Raw genomic sequence first — 20,023 nt, 5'->3', positions numbered from 1 at the left:
TCAAGGCTAAGGGTGGGCCAACACCATACTGAATTCCAGCATTACCGATGGAGGGTGACAAGGACTTGTAAGTCATTTTCATCCAGGTATCCGGATACTTTTGATCACGTAGTGTGTTTTATCATCAGCACTATTCTGTAGCGAACTGGTACTTTGTGCGAATGGACTGTCGTCTGCCGCCATCCGTCCAACAATGTGGCAGTGCAAGGCAATCGTAGTCCAGAGTTGCTGGACGGCGTGTCTCAGAGGGCGCGCTCCATAGAATCCGCTGGATCCCTCACGACTGCTGTCCGTTGCCAATTTTGAGATGCCGGTAGGGTGGTATCGATACGCGATAACACACTATTTAAATGTGGAGGAGAGGAAGACAGTTCCTACAACAATGAGAAAGAATCTGATCACATGTGATCACAAGCTCAGTGGCAAACATCTGATGCACGTTAAATCGTTTAAATGCTTGTGGGTATACGAGGGACCAATATGACACGAGACGGAAATATGAAATCAGTTTTAAGGAGAGCGAATGTAAGACTTATGTTTGTTGCATGGTTTCTGGGCAAGTGCTGGGAATTGCGTAAAAGGGGGTAGCGTAACTGATGCTACACTATTACTCCAACATTTGGAGTCTTAATCAAGTAAGCCATGACAGAACGCACCGAACTAATTCTTGTATTAAAGGAAGCGTGTGCGGCCATTTTTACTGTTAATATATGATGAATTTTTTAGAACATAATATGGCAAAATCGCTAGTAGTTTAGGAAGTACAACCGGCCACTGTGGCCGAGCAGTTCGAGGCGCTTCATTCCGGAACCACGCTGCTGCTACGGTCGCTGGTTCGAATCCTGCCTAGGGCATCGATGTGTGTGAAGTCTTTAGGTTAGTTAGGTTTACTTAGTTCTAAGTCTAGGGGACTTATGACCTCAGATGTTAAGTCCCATAGTGCTTAGAGCCATTTACAAAGTATTCTTGACCATAAGCTGTGAAATATTTCCGGCTGTGTACATAGTTTCGCAAAACTTGACGAAGAGAGAAATAAAGCAACATACCATATTAACTACTTGTTGGAAATACATGGAAATGTGGGTCCATGTTGTCAGAGGTCCCCCAGTCGTGCACAGTACGTTGGACGTCAAATAGCGTCAGATCACAGTGTATATAGCGCAAAATACGGCTAGTAGTGTAAGGAGCGCGGAAAGACAGTGCGCATCAAGCAGGAGCGGCTATGGTGGATTACAGCTTGGCCTGGGGAAAACTTTTGGATGATTCCACACGGGGAATAATCAGAGGGAAAATGGAAGAAGGACGAAGAGTGATGAATGTCGTACAGGAATTTGACATTGCTCACAGCATTATTCCATGTGTACAGGGAGCATTGCGACCAACAGGTGATGCTGTTTGAAAGAGAGCGGTTGGCCAACCAAGGTCAACTACTGCAGCAATTCGCCGCAACACAGTCCAGTAGGCAAGGAGGGATCTATGTCAAACCCCTTGTGTAGTTGCAAACACATTTAACACGACTGCAAGGCACACAGTCATACGTTCCACAGTGGCACGGCGACTGCATGGAGGTGGGCTCTCTGCCCGACGATCAGTACGTCGTGTTCAGTTGACACCCGCAGATCAGGGACACCTTTTGCGATGGTGCCAAGAGCTTAGGGACCGGATCAATGACGAGTTGCCTCTCAGTCTGCAAGATCCGGGCAGTCGCAGAGGGTGGGCTTACTGGTAGTTGGGAGCTCCAACGTCAGGCGCGTAATGGGGCCCCTTAGGGATATGGCAGCAAGAGAGTGGAAGAAAACCAATGTGCACTCCGTGTGCATACCGGGGGGAGTCATTCCAGATGTGGAAAGGGTCCTTCCGGATGCCATGAAGTGTACAGGGTGCACCCATCTGCAGGTGGTCGCTCATGTCGGCACCAATGATGTGTGTCGCTATGGATCGGAGGAAATCCTCTCTGGCTTCCGGCCGCTATCTGATTTGGTGAAGACTGCCAGTCTCTCTAGTGGGATGAAAGCAGAGCTCACCATCTGCAGCATCGTCGACAGGACTGACTGCGGACCTTTGGTACAGAGCCGAGTGGAGGGTCTGAATCAGAGGCTGAGACGGTTCTACGACCGTGTGGGCTGCAGATTCCGTGACTTGCGCCATAGGGTGGTGGGGTTTCGGATTCCGCTGGATAGGTCAGGAGTCCACTACACGCAGCAAGCGGCTACACGGGTAACAGGGGTTGTGTGGCGTGGACTGGGCGGTTTTTTAAGTTAGATGGCCTCGGGCAAGTACAGAAAGGGCAACAGCCTCAAAGGGTGCGGGGCAAAGTCAGGACATGCGGGGACCAAGCAGCAATCGGTATTGTAACTGTAAACTGTCGAAGCTGCATTGGTAAAGTACCGGAACTTCAAGCGCTGATAGAAAGCACCGAAGCTGAAATCGTTATAGGTACAGAAAGCTGGCTGAAGTCAGAGATAAATTCTGCCGAAATTTTTACAAAGGCACAGACGATGTTTAGAAAGGATAGATTGCGTGCAACCGGTGGTGGCGTGTTTGTCGCTGTTAGTAGTAGTTCATCCTGTAGTGGAGTAGAAGTGGATAGTTCCTGTGAATTATTATGGGTGGAGGTTACACTCAACAACCGAGCTAGGTTAATAATTGGCTCCTTTTACCGACCTCCCGACTCAGCAGCATTAGTGGCAGAACAACTGAGAGAAAATTTGGAATACATTTCACATAAATTTTGTAAGCCTGTTATAGTCTTAGGTGGAGATTTCAATTTACCAGATATAGACTGGGACACTCAGATGTTTAGGACGGGTGGTAGGGACAGAGCATCGAGTGACATTATACTGAGAGCACTATCCGAAAATTACCTCGAGCAATTAAACAGAGAACCGACTCGTGGAAATAACATCTTGGACCTACTGTTAACAAACAGACCCGAACTTTTCAACTCTGTAAGTGCAGAACAGGGAATAAGTGATCATAAAGCCGTTGCAGCATCCCTGAATATGGAAGTTAATAGGAATATAAAAAAAGGGAGGAAGGTTTATCTGTTTAGCAAGAGTAATAGAAGGCAGATTTCAGACTACCTAACAGATCAAAACGAAAATTTCTGCCCCGACACTGACAATGTTGAGTGTTTATGGAAAAAGTTCAAGGCAATCGTTAAACGAGTTTTAGACAGGTACGTGCCGAATAAAACTGTGAGGGACGGGAAAAACCCACCGTGGTTCAACAACAAAGTTAGGAAACTACTGCGAAAGCAAAGAGAGCTTCACTGCAAGTTTAAACGCAGCCAAAACCTCTCAGACAAACAGAAGCTGAACGATGTCAAAGTTAGCGTAAGGAGGGCTATGCGTGAAGCGTTCAGTGAATTCGAAAGTAAAATTCTATGTACCGACTTGACAGAAAATCCTAGGAAGTTCTGGTCTTACGTTAAATCAGTAAGTGGCTCGAAACAGCATATCCAGACACTCCGGGATGATGATGGCATTGAAACAGAGGATGACAGGCGTAGAGCCGAGATACTAAACACCTTTTTCCAAAGCTGTTTCACAGAGGAAGATCGCACTGCAGTTCCTTCTCTAAATCCTCGTACAAACGAAAAAATGGAGATCGAAATAAGTGTCCAAGGAATAGAAAAGCAACTGGAATCACTCAACAGAGGAAAGTCCACTGGACCTGACGGGATACCAATTCGATTCTACACAGAGTACGCGAAAGAACTTTCTCCCCTTTTTAACAGCCGTGTACCGCAAGTCTCCAGAGGAACGGAAGTTTTCAAATGATTGGAAAAGAGCACAGGTAGTCCCAGTCATAAGGAAGGGTCGTCGAGCAGATGGGCAAAACTATAGACCTATATGTCTGACGTCGATCTGTTGTAGAATTTTAGAACATGCTTTTGCTCGCGTATCATGTCGTTTTTGGAAACCCAGAATCTACTCTGTAGGAATCAACACGGATGCCGGAAACAGCGATCGTGCGAGACCCAACTCGCTTTATTTGTTCATGAGACCCAGAAAATATTAGATACAGGTTCCCAGGTAGATGCTATTTTCCTTGACTTCCGGAAGGCGTTCGATACGGTTCCGCACTGTCTCCTGATAAACAAAGTAAGAGCCTACGGAATATCAGACAAGCTGTGTGGCTGGATTGAAGAGTTTTTAGCAAACATAACACAGCATGTTGTTATCAATGGAGAGACGTCTACAGACGTTAAAGTAACCTCTGGCGTCCAACAGGGGAGTGTTATGGGACCATTGCTTTTCACAATATATATAAATTACCTAGCAGATAGTTTTGGAAGTTCCATGAGGCTTTTCGCGGATGATGCTGTAGTATACAGAGAAGTTGCAGCATTATAAAATTGTAGCGAAATGCAGGAAGATCTGCAGCGGATAGGCACTTGGTGCAGGGAGTGGCAACTGACCCTTAACATAGACAAATGTAATGTATTGCGAATACATAGAAAGAAGGATCCTTTATTGTATAATTATATGATAGCGGAACAAACACTGGTAGCAGTTATTTCTGTAAAATATCTGGGAGTTTGCGTACTGAACGATTTGAAGTGGAATGATCATATAAAATTAATTGTTGGGAAGGAGTGTACCAGGTTGAGATTCATAGGGAGAGCCCTTAGAAAATGTAGTCCATCAACAAAGGAAGTGGCTTACAAAACACTCGTTCGACCTATACTTCAGTATTGTTCATCAGTGTGGGATCCGTACCAGATCGGGTTGACGGAGGAGATGGAGAAGATCCAAAGAAGAGCGGCGCGTTTTGTCACAGTGTTATTTGGTAACCGTGATAGCATTACGGAGATGTTTAGCAAACTCAAGTGGCAGACTCTGCAAGTGAGGCGCTCTGCATCGCGGTGTAGCTTGCTGTCCAGGTTTCGAGAGGGTGCGTTTCTGGATGAGGTATCGAATATATTGCTTCCCCCTACTTATACCTCCGGACGAGATCACGAATGTAAAATTAGAGCGATTCGAGCGCGCACGGAGGCTTTCCGGCAGTCGTTCTTCCCGCGAACCATACGTGACTGGAACAGGAAAGGGAGGTAGTGACAGTGGCACGTAAAGTGCCCTCCGCCACACACCGATGGGTGGCTTGCGGAGTATAAATGTAGATGTAGATGAGTGCTGTCACGTGCTCTTGTCTGATGAGTGCAGATTTAGTCTGAGTAATGGTTGTGGATGTACCCTCATACGGCGAAAGGTGGGGATACGTAGTGTGTTCAGGAACATTGTCGAACACGATCGCTTTCTCGGTCAGGTGTTATGGAGTGATGAGGCATAATGTTCCATGTGTGTACGAACTTTCAGATATTTGAACACGGCGCACTCACTGGTCACCGTTACAGCGACACTGTACGCCTTCCCTATGCGCATCTTTTCGGTGGTGCAATCGGGTATGATTTCGTTTTGGTGGCCGCAAAATGTTGAGCTGAATAATTCAAACAAGATTTACGATCCATTAGGCCCACAGCGTAGAAGATGTCTCATAGAGACATTATGAATGGGGTCCGCCATCACCAAAACGCGATTTTTATTTTTATCCCAAACATGATTCACTGCAGTTGCAGCATCATCAGTGGGCTATTATTTTATGGCTGTTAAAAATAAAGAATGTTCTGTACTGTTTGTGTATATGTAAATATTAGTTTTTAAAATCGTAATTACAGATTTTTGAATAACACACATTTTATGATGACGTCCAACGAGTCGCCGCAAATGTTGACTGGTGGCCAATGCTAAATAGGAACATATAAATCACAGCAGATTTGTCAGTAACGTCGATAAGGTGCTGGCTGCATGGTCTGGATCTGCAACGACTAAAATAATTAGAAGTCGTTGGTAAAAAATAATATATATTGTACTTAACTGGCTGTACAGGATTCTTCTTGGCTGCTGCATATAATTATAAACAGGTAGCTACTGAGGCCTCACTTACCCCATACGTTACAAAGGGTCTTGTTGGAGGTTACTTCCTATCAGCTGAAGGCTATGCTACTTTTCTACTTGACGTCCCGAGCAAGAGTGGGCGAGAGCTCGCTAGAAACTTGATACAAGCCGCGGAGCGACGCTCGTCGCGACTCCCGGGTCCAACGATACTAATACGGACCGCGGTCGATAACTGCAACCCCTAACAAGTGTGGAATCGAACGTTGATACCACAACACAAAATTATGTATTTATACCTTTTCACCACATGGTGTGGTTTTCCTGATGTATTATGTTTTTATAGTGTCTGTTTTCTCTCCCAGTTGATCACCTTCATGTAGACAAATTATTTAAGCAAAAATTACGATATTGATTCTATTTAGAAGGTTTGGTGTGTGTGTGTGTGTGTGTGTGTGTGTGTGTGTGTGTGTGTGTATGTGTGTCTATTTACATGTTTCACTTGCGTTTTCTTTTTTCCTCATCTTCTTCACTGTGACGTTCTGTTTATAGAGGAGTCACTGTCACTGTTTCATTTTTTATCAGATGTAAAAACAAGATGGCGGAAAGTGGAACAGTTGAAGGTGTAAAAGCAAGATGGCAGCAGTGGAACAATTAAAGGTGTTCCTGGTGGTTCTTTTGAATCTTTCAGATGTGTATGTGCCATTTTGAGTGTGTGCATGTAAAAAAAGAAAAAGAGAAAAAGAAAGATAAACATATGTATTGTTAAAGCAAACACAGACAAAAGAGCTTCAACCTCAAGATGGTTATAAAAATTACAAGAAAGGACAATTAACAACAGCAGCAAACAGCAAAACATCTTATAGCATAAGAGTCGTAAATCTGCATCACATTGTGATACGATACAGATTTATAGCGACCTGTGATGATGCATCGACGTAAGTACCAAATTTGTATATCCGAAAATATGATTAACCAACATTAAAATAAAATTTAAAAAAATATTATGTAGCTTTCTCAGGTGCTCTGAAGAGGACATTTAGCCGAAAAGGATCCATCACGATAGATACATCATTAAACTGCTGTAGCAGCAATCTAGATTTTCTTATGCAATCCAAACAACATTAAAAGGGCAGAAAATATTAGTGACTGGGGAGAAATCACAAGTCCCACAGGGTTCATTTTCGGTTCTCTCCTACTCATTACACGTGTGTATGAATAACTTTCCACTGAACAAGCGGAATTGGTACATTTTTTTAGGCGACACTGGTGTTATAATGAACCTCATTAGAGAGAAAGCATGCAAGAGAGATTGTTTATGATGCTTTTAAAAGAATTATTAAGTGGTTCTCTGAAAATGGCCTGTCCCTATATTTTGAGAAAACACAGTGTATTTAGTTCTGCACAAAAATACAGTTACACCAGCAACTGATGTAGCACATGAACAGGAGTCAGTTAACAGGTTACAATGCTCCAAATTTTTGGGTGTAGATACCGATGAAAGCTTAAATTGGAAGCATATTACTGAAATTTTCAGACTGTTAAGTTCAGCTAGTTTTGTTCTTCGTATAACTGCCACTCTTGGAAACAAACGAATCTACCTCCTGACATGTTTTGATTATTTGCACTAAGTATAATGTCTTACGGAAAATTTTCGGGTAACTGTCCATTTAGAAAGAAAGTACTGATTGCACAAAACCGAGCACCCACCACAACAATACACGTATTCGCTAATGGAATTCAACATCAATAATAATATATCACAATTTGAAAACAGTGATGTCCAAATCTACAATACTGTTTTATTGCCCATTATTGATGCTGTCAGTGGTTCAGAAAGGGCATCAGTATCCAGCAACAAAAAATTTGGATCATTTTCCCAGTGTCATAAAACGTCTTGCAAATAGCAAAGCAAGTTTTAAATCTAACCTAAAATCATTTCTCCTCGACAACTCCTATCCATGGACGAGCTTCTATATAAAAACTGGTACCCTGTTGAGAGGCCAGACAAACGTGTGGTTCCTGAAGAGGGGCAGCCGCATTTTCAGTAGTTGCAGGGGTAACAGTCTGGATGATTGACTGATCTGGCCTTGTAACACTAATCAAAACGGCCTTGCTGTGCTGGTACTGCGAACGGCTGAAAGCAAGGGGATACTACAGCCGTAATTTTTCCCGAGGGCATGCAGCTTCACTGTATGGTTAAATGATGATGCCGTCCTCTTGGGTAAGATATTCCAGAGCTAAAATAGTCCCCCATTCGGATCTCCGGGCGGGGACTACTCAAGAGGACGTCGTTACCAGAAGAAAGAAAACTGGCGTTCTACGGATCGGAGCGTGGAATGTCAGATCCCATAATCGGGCAGGTAGGTTAGAAAATTTAAAAAGGGAAATGGAAAGGTTAAAGTTAGATATAGTGGGAATTAGTGAAGTTCGGTGGCAGGAGGAACAAGACTTTTGGTCAGGTGAATACAGGGTTATAAATACAAAATCAAACAGGGGTAATGCAGGAGTAGGTTTAATAATGAATAAAAAAATAGGAGTGTGGGTAAGCTATTACAAACAGCATAGTGAACGCATCATTGTGGCCAAGATAGACACGAAGCCCACGCCTACTACAGTAGTACAAATTTACACTCCTGGAAATTGAAATAAGAACACCGTGAATTCATTGTCCCAGGAAGGGGAAACTTTATTGACACATTCCTGGGGTCAGATACATCACATGATCACACTGACAGAACCACAGGCACATAGACACAGGCAACAGAGCATGCACAATGTCGGCACTAGTACAGTGTATATCCACCTTTCGCAGCAATGCAGGCTGCTATTCTCCCATGGAGACGATCGTAGAGATGCTGGATGTAGTCCTGTGGAACGGCTTGCCATGCCATTTCCACCTGGCGCCTCAGTTGGACCAGCGTTCGTGCTGGACGTGCAGACCGCGTGAGACGACGCTTCATCCAGTCCCAAACATGCTCAATGGGGGACAGATCCGGAGATCTTGCTGGCCAGGGTAGTTGACTTACACCTTCTAGAGCACGTTGGGTGGCACGGGATACATGCGGACGTGCATTGTCCTGTTGGAACAGCAAGTTCCCTTGCCGGTCTAGGAATGGTAGAACGATGGGTCCGATGACGGTTTGGATGTACCGTGCACTATTTAGTGTCCCCTCGACGATCACCAGTGGTGTACGGCCAGTGTAGGAGATCGCTCCCCACACCATGATGCCGGGTGTTGGCCCTGTGTGCCTCGGTCGTATGCAGTCCTGATTGTGGCGCTCACCTGCACGGCGCCAAACACGCATACGACCATCATTGGCACCAAGGCAGAAGCGACTCTCATCGCTGAAGACGACACGTCTCCATTCGTCCCTCCATTCACGCCTGTCGCGACACCACTGGAGGGGGGCTGCACGATGTTGGGGCGTGAGCGGAAGACGGCCTAACGGTGTGCGGGACCGTAGCCCAGCTTCATGGAGGCGGTTGCGAATGGTTCTCGCCGATACCCCAGGAGCAACAGTGTCCCTAATTTGCTGGGAAGTGGCGGTGCGGTCCCCTACGGCACTGCGTAGGATCCTACGGTCTTGGCGTGCATCCGTGCGTCGCTGCGGTCCGGTCCCAGGTCGACGGGCACGTGCACCTTCCGCCGACCACTGGCGACAACATCGATGTACTGTGGAGACCTCACGCCCCACGTGTTGAGCAATTCGGCGGTACGTCCACCCGGCCTCCCGCATGCCCACTATACGCCCTCGCTCAAAGTCCGTCAACTGCACATACGGTTCACGTCCACGCTGTCGCGTCATGCTACCAGTGTTAAAGACTGCGATGGAGCTCCGTATGCCACGGCAAACTGGCTGACACTGACGGCGGCGGTGCACAATTGCTGCGCAGCTAGCGCCATTCGACGGCCAACACCGCGGTTCCTGGTGTGTCCGCTGTGCCGTGCGTGTGATCATTGCTTGTACAGCTCTCTCGCAGTGTCCGGAGCAAGTATGGTGGGTCTGACACACCGGTGTCAATGTGTTCTTTTTTCCATTTCCAGGAGTGTATATACCAACTAGCTCTGCAGATGATGAAGAAATTGATGAAATGTATGATGAGATAAAAGAAATTATTCAGGTAGTGAAGGGAGATGAAAATTTAATGGTCATGAGTGACTGGAATTCGAGAGTAGGAGAAGGGAGTGAAGGAAACATAGTAGGTAAATATGGATTGGGGCTAAGAAATGAAAGAGGATGCAGTTAGGTAGAATTTGGCACAGAGCATAACTTAATCTTAGCTAACACTTGGTCCAATAATCATAAAAGAAAGTTGTACTCATGAAAGAATCCTGGAGATAGTAGAAGGTATCAGATACATTATATAATGGTTAGACAGAGATTTAGGAACCAGGTTTTAAATTGTAGGACATTTCCAGGGGCAGATGTGGACTCTGACCACAATCTATTGGTTATGAACTGCAGATTAAAACTGAAGAAACTGCAAAAAGGTGGAAATTTAAGGAGATGGGACCTGGATAAACTGACTAAACCAGAGGTTGTAGAGAGTTTCAGTGAGTGCATAAGGGAACAATTGACAGGAATGGAGGAAAGAAACACAGTAGAAGAAGAATGGGTAGCTCTGAGGGATGAAGTAGTGAAGGCAGCAGAGGATCAAGTAGTTAAAAAGACGAGGGATAGTAGAAATCCTTGGGTAACAGAAGAAATATTGAATTTAACTGATGAAAGGAGAAAATATAAAAATACAGTAAATAAAGCATGCAAACAGGAGTACAAACGTCTCAAAAATGAGATGGACAGGAAGTGCAAAATGGCTAAGCAGGGATGGCTAGAGGACAAATGTAAGGATGTAGAGGCTTATCTCACTAGGGGTAAGATAGATGCTGCCTACAGGAATATTAAAGAGACCTTTGGAGAAAAGAGAACCACTTGGATGAATATCAAGAGCTCAGATGGAAACCCAGTTCTAAGCAAAGAAGGGAAAGCAGGAAGGTGGAAGAAGTATATAGAGGGTCTATACATGGGCGATGTACTTGAGGACAGTATTATGGAAATGGAAGAGGATGTAGATGAAGATGAAAGGGGAGATACGATACTGCCTGAAGAGTTTGACAAAGCACTGAAAGACCTAAGTCGAAACAAGGCCCCGGGAGTAGACAGCATTCAATTAGAACTGCTGACAAAACTCTACCATCTGGTGAGCAAGATGTATGACACAGGCGATATACCCTCAGACTTCTAGAAGAATATAATAATTCCAATCCCAAAGAAAGCAGGTGTTGACAGATGTGAAAATTACCGAACTATCAGTTTAATAATTCATGGCTGCAAAATACTAACGCGAATTCTTTACGGGCGAATGGAAAAACTAGTAGAAGACGACCTCGAGGAAGATCAGTTTGGATTCCGTAGAAATGTTGGTACACGTGAGTCAGTAGTGACCTTTCGACTTACCTTAGAATAAAGATTAATGAAAGGCAAACCTACATTTCTAGCATTTGTAGACTTAGAGAAAGCTTTTGACAATGTTGACGGGAATACTCTCTTTCAAATTCTGAAGGTGGTAGGGGTAAAATATAGGGAGCGAAAGACTATTTACAATCCGTACAGAAACCAGATGGCAGTTATAAGAGTCGAGAAGCATGAAAGGGAAGCAATGGTTGGGAAGGGAGTGAGACAGGGTTGTAGCCTCTCCCTGATGCTATTCAACCTGTATATTGGGCAAACAGTAAAGGAAACAAAAGAAAAATTCGGCATAGGAATTAAAATCCATGGAGAAGAAATAAAAAGTTTGAGGTTCGCCGATGACATTGTAATTCTGTCAGAGGCAGCAAAGGACTTGGAAGAGCAGATGAACGGAATGGACAGTGTCTTGAAAGGATATAAGATGAACGTCAACAAAACGAGGATAGTGGAACGTAGTCGGATTAAATCAGGTGATGCTGAAGCAATTAGATAAGGAAATGAGACACTTAAAGTAGTAGGTGAGTTTTGCTATTTGGGGAGCAAAATAACTGATGGTGGTGGAAGTAGAGAGTATATAAAATGTAGACTGGCAATGGCAAGGAAAACGTTTCTGAGGTAGAGAAATTTGTTAACATCGAGTATAGATTTAAGTGTCAGTATGGAGTGTAGTCATGTATGGAAGTGAAACATGGACGATAACCGGTTTGGACAAGAAGAGAATAGAAACTTTCGAAATGTGGTGCTACAGAAGAATGCTGAAGCTTAGATGGGTAGATCACATAACTAATGTGGAGGTATTGAATAGAATTGGGGAGATGAGGAGTTTGTGGCACAACTTGACAAGAAGAAGGGACCGGTTGGTAAGACATTTTCTGAGGCATCAAGGGATCACTAATTTAGCATTGGAGGGCAGCGTGGAGGGTAAGAATCATAGAGGGAGACCAAGAGATGAATACACTAAGTAGATTCAGAAGGATGTAGATTGCAGTAAGTACTGGGAGATGAAGAAGCTTGCACAGGGTAGAGTAGCTTGGAGAGCAGCATTGAACCAATCTCAGGACTGAAGACCACAACATCAACAACAATCCTATAAAAAGGAAAACTAGTTTTTAAATGTATAGGCATAAGAAAGACTAAAAAATAATCTATTAAGGGGAAACAGAAGGCAGTTTTTATCGCAATTCTCCCAATGCTATTTCACCCTCTAGATAGGTAGACTTTTCAAAAGAACTGTGTGTTAAAACAGTGAAATTTTTACTGAATGTGTATAACATATAAACCTCCAATTACAAATAAAATTAACAAAATATCTCCGATGGATTTTAAGAACAGTTTTTTATTCTCTCACTAAAAAAATTTCACTTTTTTGTGCATTAATTATAAAATAGTTTCTGTAGGATTGGTCGTTCTCAATTAACTTGTAATAATGTATTACCATTCTGAGAACAAATCGACGAAATGTTATATTTATAACCCAGTTAGTTTAGTTTTATCAAAACATATTTCAGGATATAATCAAAATTCAAAAAATGTAGTTTCGAGCAAAACCAATTTAAAGTTTAGTATTGCAGTTTCAGTATAGTTTTTGATGAGGATTACTTACCACAAATACTTTCTTGCACCATACTGAGCATCATCTGAATCATAGTGATCTTTTCTTCTATTAGTCTCTCTTCTTTTTTGTTTAGCTTCTTTCGTGCACCTTAAATTTGCAATTTCTACTTTGCAGACTCTCTCTTTATCTATTTACATCAAGTATTTTGCAGTATTTCCACGGTATTTTGTATGCAATACTTCCAAATCATCCAGTTTTCTTGTTAAACCATCACTGAAACACTAAATAGCACCACAAACAGCAATTTTTTGGGTTGTAATGCAAACAAATACAATATGTATGTTTGTGTGGCCATCTTCCGCTTCAGCTGTTAACGTCTGTTACTATAGGTTATTCGTCTTGAGCTGGCTGCAGTCTAATTAAAAAGAATTACACCAGAAGTGTTTCGCATTTATTTACAAAGCATGTTCCGTGGTTTTCTGTAAATTGGATACATACTTTCGTACATTTTTTGATTGTTGTAGGTTTAAAACGGCGTTTTCTTTGTACAGTTGTTCTGCAAGCTACTTATCGTGTTTCTTTACATAATCTGCTCCTTCCCTTCTTTCTAGCAGGGTTGGTGTCGACAGGCTTCATTTCACATCCGCACTTGGCAGTTTTTGGCATGCGCCAATTTCATAGCCTCCACGTGCCCCAGACCTTACATCACTCGATTTTTTGTTATCGTGGGCATTCATCAACGATATCGTGTTGTACCTCCTGTGTCGGCTTCTCTACCTGAACTTAGAGCAAGAATTTCCGCCGCCACTGAGCAAGTTACACCTGCAATGCTACAGCGAGTTTGGGAAGAAATTGATTTTCAATGGGATGTGTGCAGCATAACCAGCGGAAGCCACATACAACGTCTTTACTTGAAGGTTAAAACTAAAAACTTGATATATTTTCCTACAAAATAACACTAAACTCAGCTCTATATCTTTTTTCAATAAATTTATAGGAATTTTTAAAGTTGTAAAGTTATTTTTGAAACACCATGTATTTACAAATCTCTCAAGTTTACATTACAGATGATGAATATGTCGTCACCAGTAATCAGCAAACATCAACACGAACAAAATCATGTCAAGAATCATATTCATCCCATAGTTGGGTAAGCGCGTCCATCGACACTAATATTATGGAAGCCGGGGTCCGGTTTTTCAACTCTTCTAGGTGCTGTGGTAGCATTGGTGCATAAACTTTGTTCTTAAGGAATCCCCACAGGACTAAGTCACAGGGCGTCAAATCCGGTGATGACGACCAATCCAACGGCTCGGAAGTGTTTCATTCAGTTATTCAGGCACTTTGCGATTCCAGTGAGGGAGTTCCTGTTGAAAAATGTAGCTGTCCTCTTTCAACTTCGGAAACAACATAGCATTTTGTAATATAGCATGACTGATAACCGTGTTTCCATTCACGAAGAATGGGAGGTACGCAGATGAGTGGGCTATCGCACAAAACTCATTGACTTTGGGTGAATTTCGTACATGTACAGTGTGTCCGCATGAATTCTGTACGCCCCATATCCGAACATTGTATTTGTTTATTTTCCCACTAAGGTGGAAAGTCGCTTCATCACTGAACACGATATTTCAGCGAAAGGGTTATCTTTATCAACAGCATTCTGAAGCTTGTCAGAAAATACCATACGTTGTTGTGATAATGTAGAACCTGTGACAGCTTTAACTTGTATGGCTTCATAGCCAAATGTCGTCTCAAAATACGCCAGATTTGTAGTTGTACACAGCTGTAACTCCCGACCGGAACGAAGAGTTGATTTTGTAGGACAGTCTTGGAAAGCGGTTTGAATTCGCGCGTCGTTTTCGTCGGAAACGCGAGAGCGGCCAAAACTGTTTCCTTACACACACATACTGTGTCTGCAGACTGTCGATACCCCCTGCAAAGCGTTCCATCCATTCGGAGGATCAGTTTGATGCCACAATCTGAAATGTCGTGAGACTGTGATAACGTAATTACACTTTGCAAACTCTAAATCACAAAATGGTTTGTGTTGCCGAATAGCCGTTTTGTAACATGCGACTGTAACAGGGCAAACACAGGGCAACAGACGTCTAGCGACAATGAATACAGGGCGTTTCCGTAAGAGCGCGCAAGAATTTAACAGCACTTAGAGGATGCTCCATGGAACAATTTGAGGTAGGGAAACTGGAGCCGGAGAAGCCAACTTAAGCAGATAATACGAATAAAATCACAGTACTGTGTACTTTTTTAACTTACTTTAGTTACAGTTAAATGCAAATACAATCACTGACACAATGAACGTACCACTTGTACTGTATCTCACAAAATGTGCTGAAACTTACGACTATGAACCTCAATGCAAGCGTGACATCGGCGAACAAGTTTCTGACACACCCTGACCAATATCCCTAATGTGTTTCAGATCACATCACAGGCAGCTACAATTCTGGCAACTAATTCCATCTCTGTATCCACTGGGGTCTCATACACAAGAGACTTCACCATAGGAGATATCCCCATAGGTGAACTCGCAGGCCATGGAATAGGACCTCTCCTTCCATTACAGCGACCACGAAATACAGCAGCCGGCCGCTGTGGCCGAGCGGCTCCTACGGTCGCAGGTTCGAATCCTGCCTCGGTCATGGATGTGTGTGATGTCCTTAGGTTAGTTAGGTTTAAGTAGTTTTAAGTCTAGGGGACAGATGACCTCAGATGTTAAGTCCCATAGTGCTTAGAGCCATTTGAACCATTTGAAATACAGCACTGAGATGGCTGCGGACATCCACACTGCAGGCGATGCACCGTCATGTTGTATCCTGATCCTCTCACGAGCAGCCGAGGGTACGTCCTCCAACAACTCAGGTAGAACTCCTTGCACTAATCACAAGCACAAGTGGCCATTCAGACTGCTTTATGGAAGATAGGGCCCAATGAGATTGTCGCCTCTAATACCTGCCCAGATATTCACAGCGAAACGAACTTGATGGAGTGACTCTACTACAGCGTCAGGGTTTTCCTCATCCCACACCTGGCTTATCCTGCTCTTCGAAATATTATCGCCATCAAATGAGGCCCCGTCGGTAAACGGCACGAACTGAAGAAATCTGGTCGATCAATACAGTGTTGGAGCAAGCACTGACTCAATGCGACGCCTGGTGCAAAGTCTGTCACAAGCATTGTATGGACCCGTTGTGGGTGATGTGGGTGTAATTGTTGTTAGTGGAGTACTCATCACACGCTAGAATCTGCAGCGCCCATTTCACGCGCAAAACGACGGGTACTTGTAGTGGGGTCCTCAAAATCTGGTGTGCGAGTGGTCCTCGTGTTGCCAGGCCCATCGTTTCTTTCTGTCAACAAACCAGTCTCCCGTATTCGTCGATCGAGAGAAGTAAACACTCGTCTTGACGGAGGATGCCTGTTAGGAAATCGTTCCCAGTACAACCTTTCAGCAGCAAGAGTATTGAAACGTACTTCCCCATACACAAGGTGCATGTCTGTGAGTTCTGCGAAACTGTACCGGTACTTCTCCGTCGTATCGTACTGTACGTCTCTGAATAACACCGCACAATGAACGGGTCTGTCGTTGATTCATAGCACATTCCCTCAAGGGGCAATGTAAGTGCCATACAACAGAGCAACCTTATTTGCAAGTGAAGTAGACGAAACCTGCATGATGATTTCCTTGTTTATTTGCACGAAATAAAGAATGTACAAGGGTTGGAACGTAAATAGTGGCAACTATTTATTCACAACAAGTGCCACTATTTAAGTTCCAAACCTTGTATATGTAAATAACAGCGCATTACGTGCGACGTTACGTAGTCCATAAGAAATACATCACGTTATGTAGTACCAGATTGTAGAACTCAAAAAGATGTACCTAAATAAAACTTTTTGAGGTAAGTGCAAAAGGCCTCTCCACACGACACCACCGAGAAGCGGTTCTCTACGCGCCCGAGCATTCAAAAGGCACAGATCAGCAGTAAAGCTGTACCCACGTTGATTGTAAATAAACTGGAAAGCAGTAAAGCTAGACATAGCGGTATATGTAAGTTAACTTCTATATCTCCTTAAGCTGGTTTCTCCGTCTCCAGGTTCCCTACGTCGAATTGTTCAGTGGAGCATTCTGCATGTCCTGTTACATTTTTGTACGCTCTTACGGAAACACCCTGCATAAATCAGACAATGTATTTGTTCCTCTCATAGCCGAGCCATGACGCACCGAGCGAAGTTGGGACAACATGATACTTAATAATAGATATATTTTTTTTGAAACATCCTGTATAAATTGAATGGTGATGTGGTGTGACATGCGCCTGCCTCAATATGACATTCACATGAAGAGAGTATTGAAGATACCACTGACATATGTCATAGCAATTGGATGTAGAACTGACACAGAAGAAACGTATATATTCTCGAGTGCATGAAGCCCGCAAAGCGCACACCTCGGCGAGGTGCGCCGTCCGTGGCGTGTCACTCCTTGGCCTGTTTCCCTGCCAGTTATTCCCCCATCTACAATTCAGATATGGCCGCCGCGCGACGACAGCCACTGCTTACCAGGCTTTATTGCGACTGTAAACGCCGTTCGCTTCGTTTATAGCGAAACGCTAAATTTGTCGGACGGAACGCACACTGCAGGCGGAACTGAAGTATTGGACACGAATAGCGACGTGGCGAAACGGTCACCATTTTCCACAGTTCTCACTTCTGGCTTCATAAAACTGCTAAGTCCATACCTGCCACTGTCCGCAGAGCGTGGTCTAGTGGCTAGCGTTGCTCCCTCTTGAGCATATTGTCCCGGGTTCGATTCCCGACCAGGTTGGGGACTTTCTGTGCCTGGGGACTGGGTGTTTGTCTTGTCATAATCGTTTCATCATCGTCATTCGTCACAGTGGCTAGATCTGATTGTATATAAAAAATTGGACAGTGTAAAAATTGGCTGATGACCGCGCAGTTGAGAGCTCCATAAACCAAACATCCTACCAGCCACAGTATTTAAACACTCTTCATCTCAAGCAGTGTTCAATGTCTAAAAACTGGCACCGTTTCTATATTAGGACAAAATTCGGAAAATAAAGACTATTAGACTAAGAGGTTCGGGAAACATATAACTTGGTTCTGAAAGTCTGACAGCAGCACTGTTTTTTGGCTAAATTTTAGATATTAGGTTTAAAATGACCCTTCCAATTCTTAACAAAATTAACTCCCTGCTATTTTGTCACGCACACTTGTGCAGATAAATAAAAGTTAATATCACGACAACAGGACACTGAAGTAATTGATCTGTACTAAAGTTGTGATGACTTTCGATTTAAAAAATGTTTAACGTTTGTCTAAAATTGATTGGATTATAATTAAGGCAACTATATCATCCGAACCGTTAGGATACTATCTGGGTAACCCGCAAATGACTAACTACACCTCCAACATGTTTACATAATGACTGATCCATCTAGCCCTGACCCCGTATTGAATTCACTGGACCACCCAGTATGCCTCAGTAGGGACAGCTCGCAATGTTTCCGAATATTTGACGAGGGCAGTTATGTTCTGGGATGTTCTGTATATTCGGTATCCGATGTGCTTAACATAATATAATACCAGTAAATCTGAAGATGCCTGAATCAGGTGAAAGGCATCATTGGTAAATGTGTAATAATCACCAACTTCCAATTAAAACTGTTTCTGCATAGCTTCGGTGAAAAGTTGAAGCAAGCAAGCACAAAACTAGTTTTTCTATTTTCGCCACTCTTGCTTTTCAGCAGTAACTATGGGTATTTGTGGGTGCAGTACTAACTACAGCAAGAACGTTTATTCGCAGAGGCTGCCGTAAGGAAGACATTCCTGGATGGCTTGAGGCCAACGACAATCTGCGTGAGGACTCCCTCTCTCTTGCTGAACAAGGAATAGCAGAAAACTGCGTCATGGTCTTGACGCGTGAGCCATCAAAAATGGCTGCGCACTGTTGAAAAACTTGACTTAAAACAGAAAATCCTGGCCTCCGTTACCTAACTTGGGAGGTGCGGATCGGATAACACGCAGTGACAACAACGTCATCAAACAGATTACAGTTACTACACACATCTTCTCAACATCTAGACTATCTACTTCCCTACCTCATGCCATAAAGTGAAGAGAGACTTGAGAATCATTATGGCAGAGTGTTCATATTATACCACATATTCCCACCCATTCACTCCTGAAGACATTTCAACTGCTTTACAAGACACTAAATGAGATAAATTTTCTGATTTTGAAGGTATTGTAATGGGACACCCTCCTCTAGCATTACCTTTTTTTAACATAGATACAACTGATATCATGTATACTATCGATTTTTGTGTAGGTGAACATTCTCGGCTGTTTCAATGAAAGAATTTCATTGGATTTTGTATACGATGTATTACGTTTCGGACTAAACAGTATAAAAAGGAATTAAGTTGTTACAGTCGATACAGGTAAAACTGTTTTTCTTTTAGAAATATCTGGTATACTTGAAATTCATTTTGTTAATTGCACAATCTAACACTAATTATTAAATTTATTTCTGGATTCATCTATAAAATAATTTTATATCTTAGTGATGATTCTTCTTTTGAAAAGGAAGTATGAAAACTCTTTCGCCTTGTAAGCTCTTTGGAATATTGTGAGTACTGCAGAATGTAAGTTAGCGGGCATGCCTCTGAGGGAGACAGACGTATTTAGATGATGGACACTAACAATGTAATTTGGAATATTAAGTGGAAATTGTAAAGATGCTGTGATATTTAATAATGTGACAAAGAATAAAATTCAAGAAATATATGGGCAAATTCTTCATCAGTTATTTAGTCATCAGGAACCCACAACGTTAAATCAAAATTTCAGCAGTAAGAATGTATCCCTAGACGCAAGGCTTGGACCCAACAACAAGAAGAGAAAATGAAAATAAATAAAAAGTTTTTCTTTTGTATATCTTACGCCTCTTGAAGCTTTTGAAAATAATGCAGAGGCTAAGAGAAATTTAATGGTGATATGTGGGAGGGTAAGATTACAGTATACAGTCACAATAGCTTCTGCATTGTGGAAAACATCCT

The sequence above is a fragment of the Schistocerca serialis genome, chromosome 9 (genome assembly GCF_023864345.2).
Source record: "Schistocerca serialis cubense isolate TAMUIC-IGC-003099 chromosome 9, iqSchSeri2.2, whole genome shotgun sequence".
Taxonomy (NCBI): Eukaryota; Metazoa; Arthropoda; class Insecta; order Orthoptera; family Acrididae; genus Schistocerca; species Schistocerca serialis.
The sequence above is the reverse complement of the archived record's forward strand: the minus strand, read 5'-3'. Positions refer to the sequence as shown.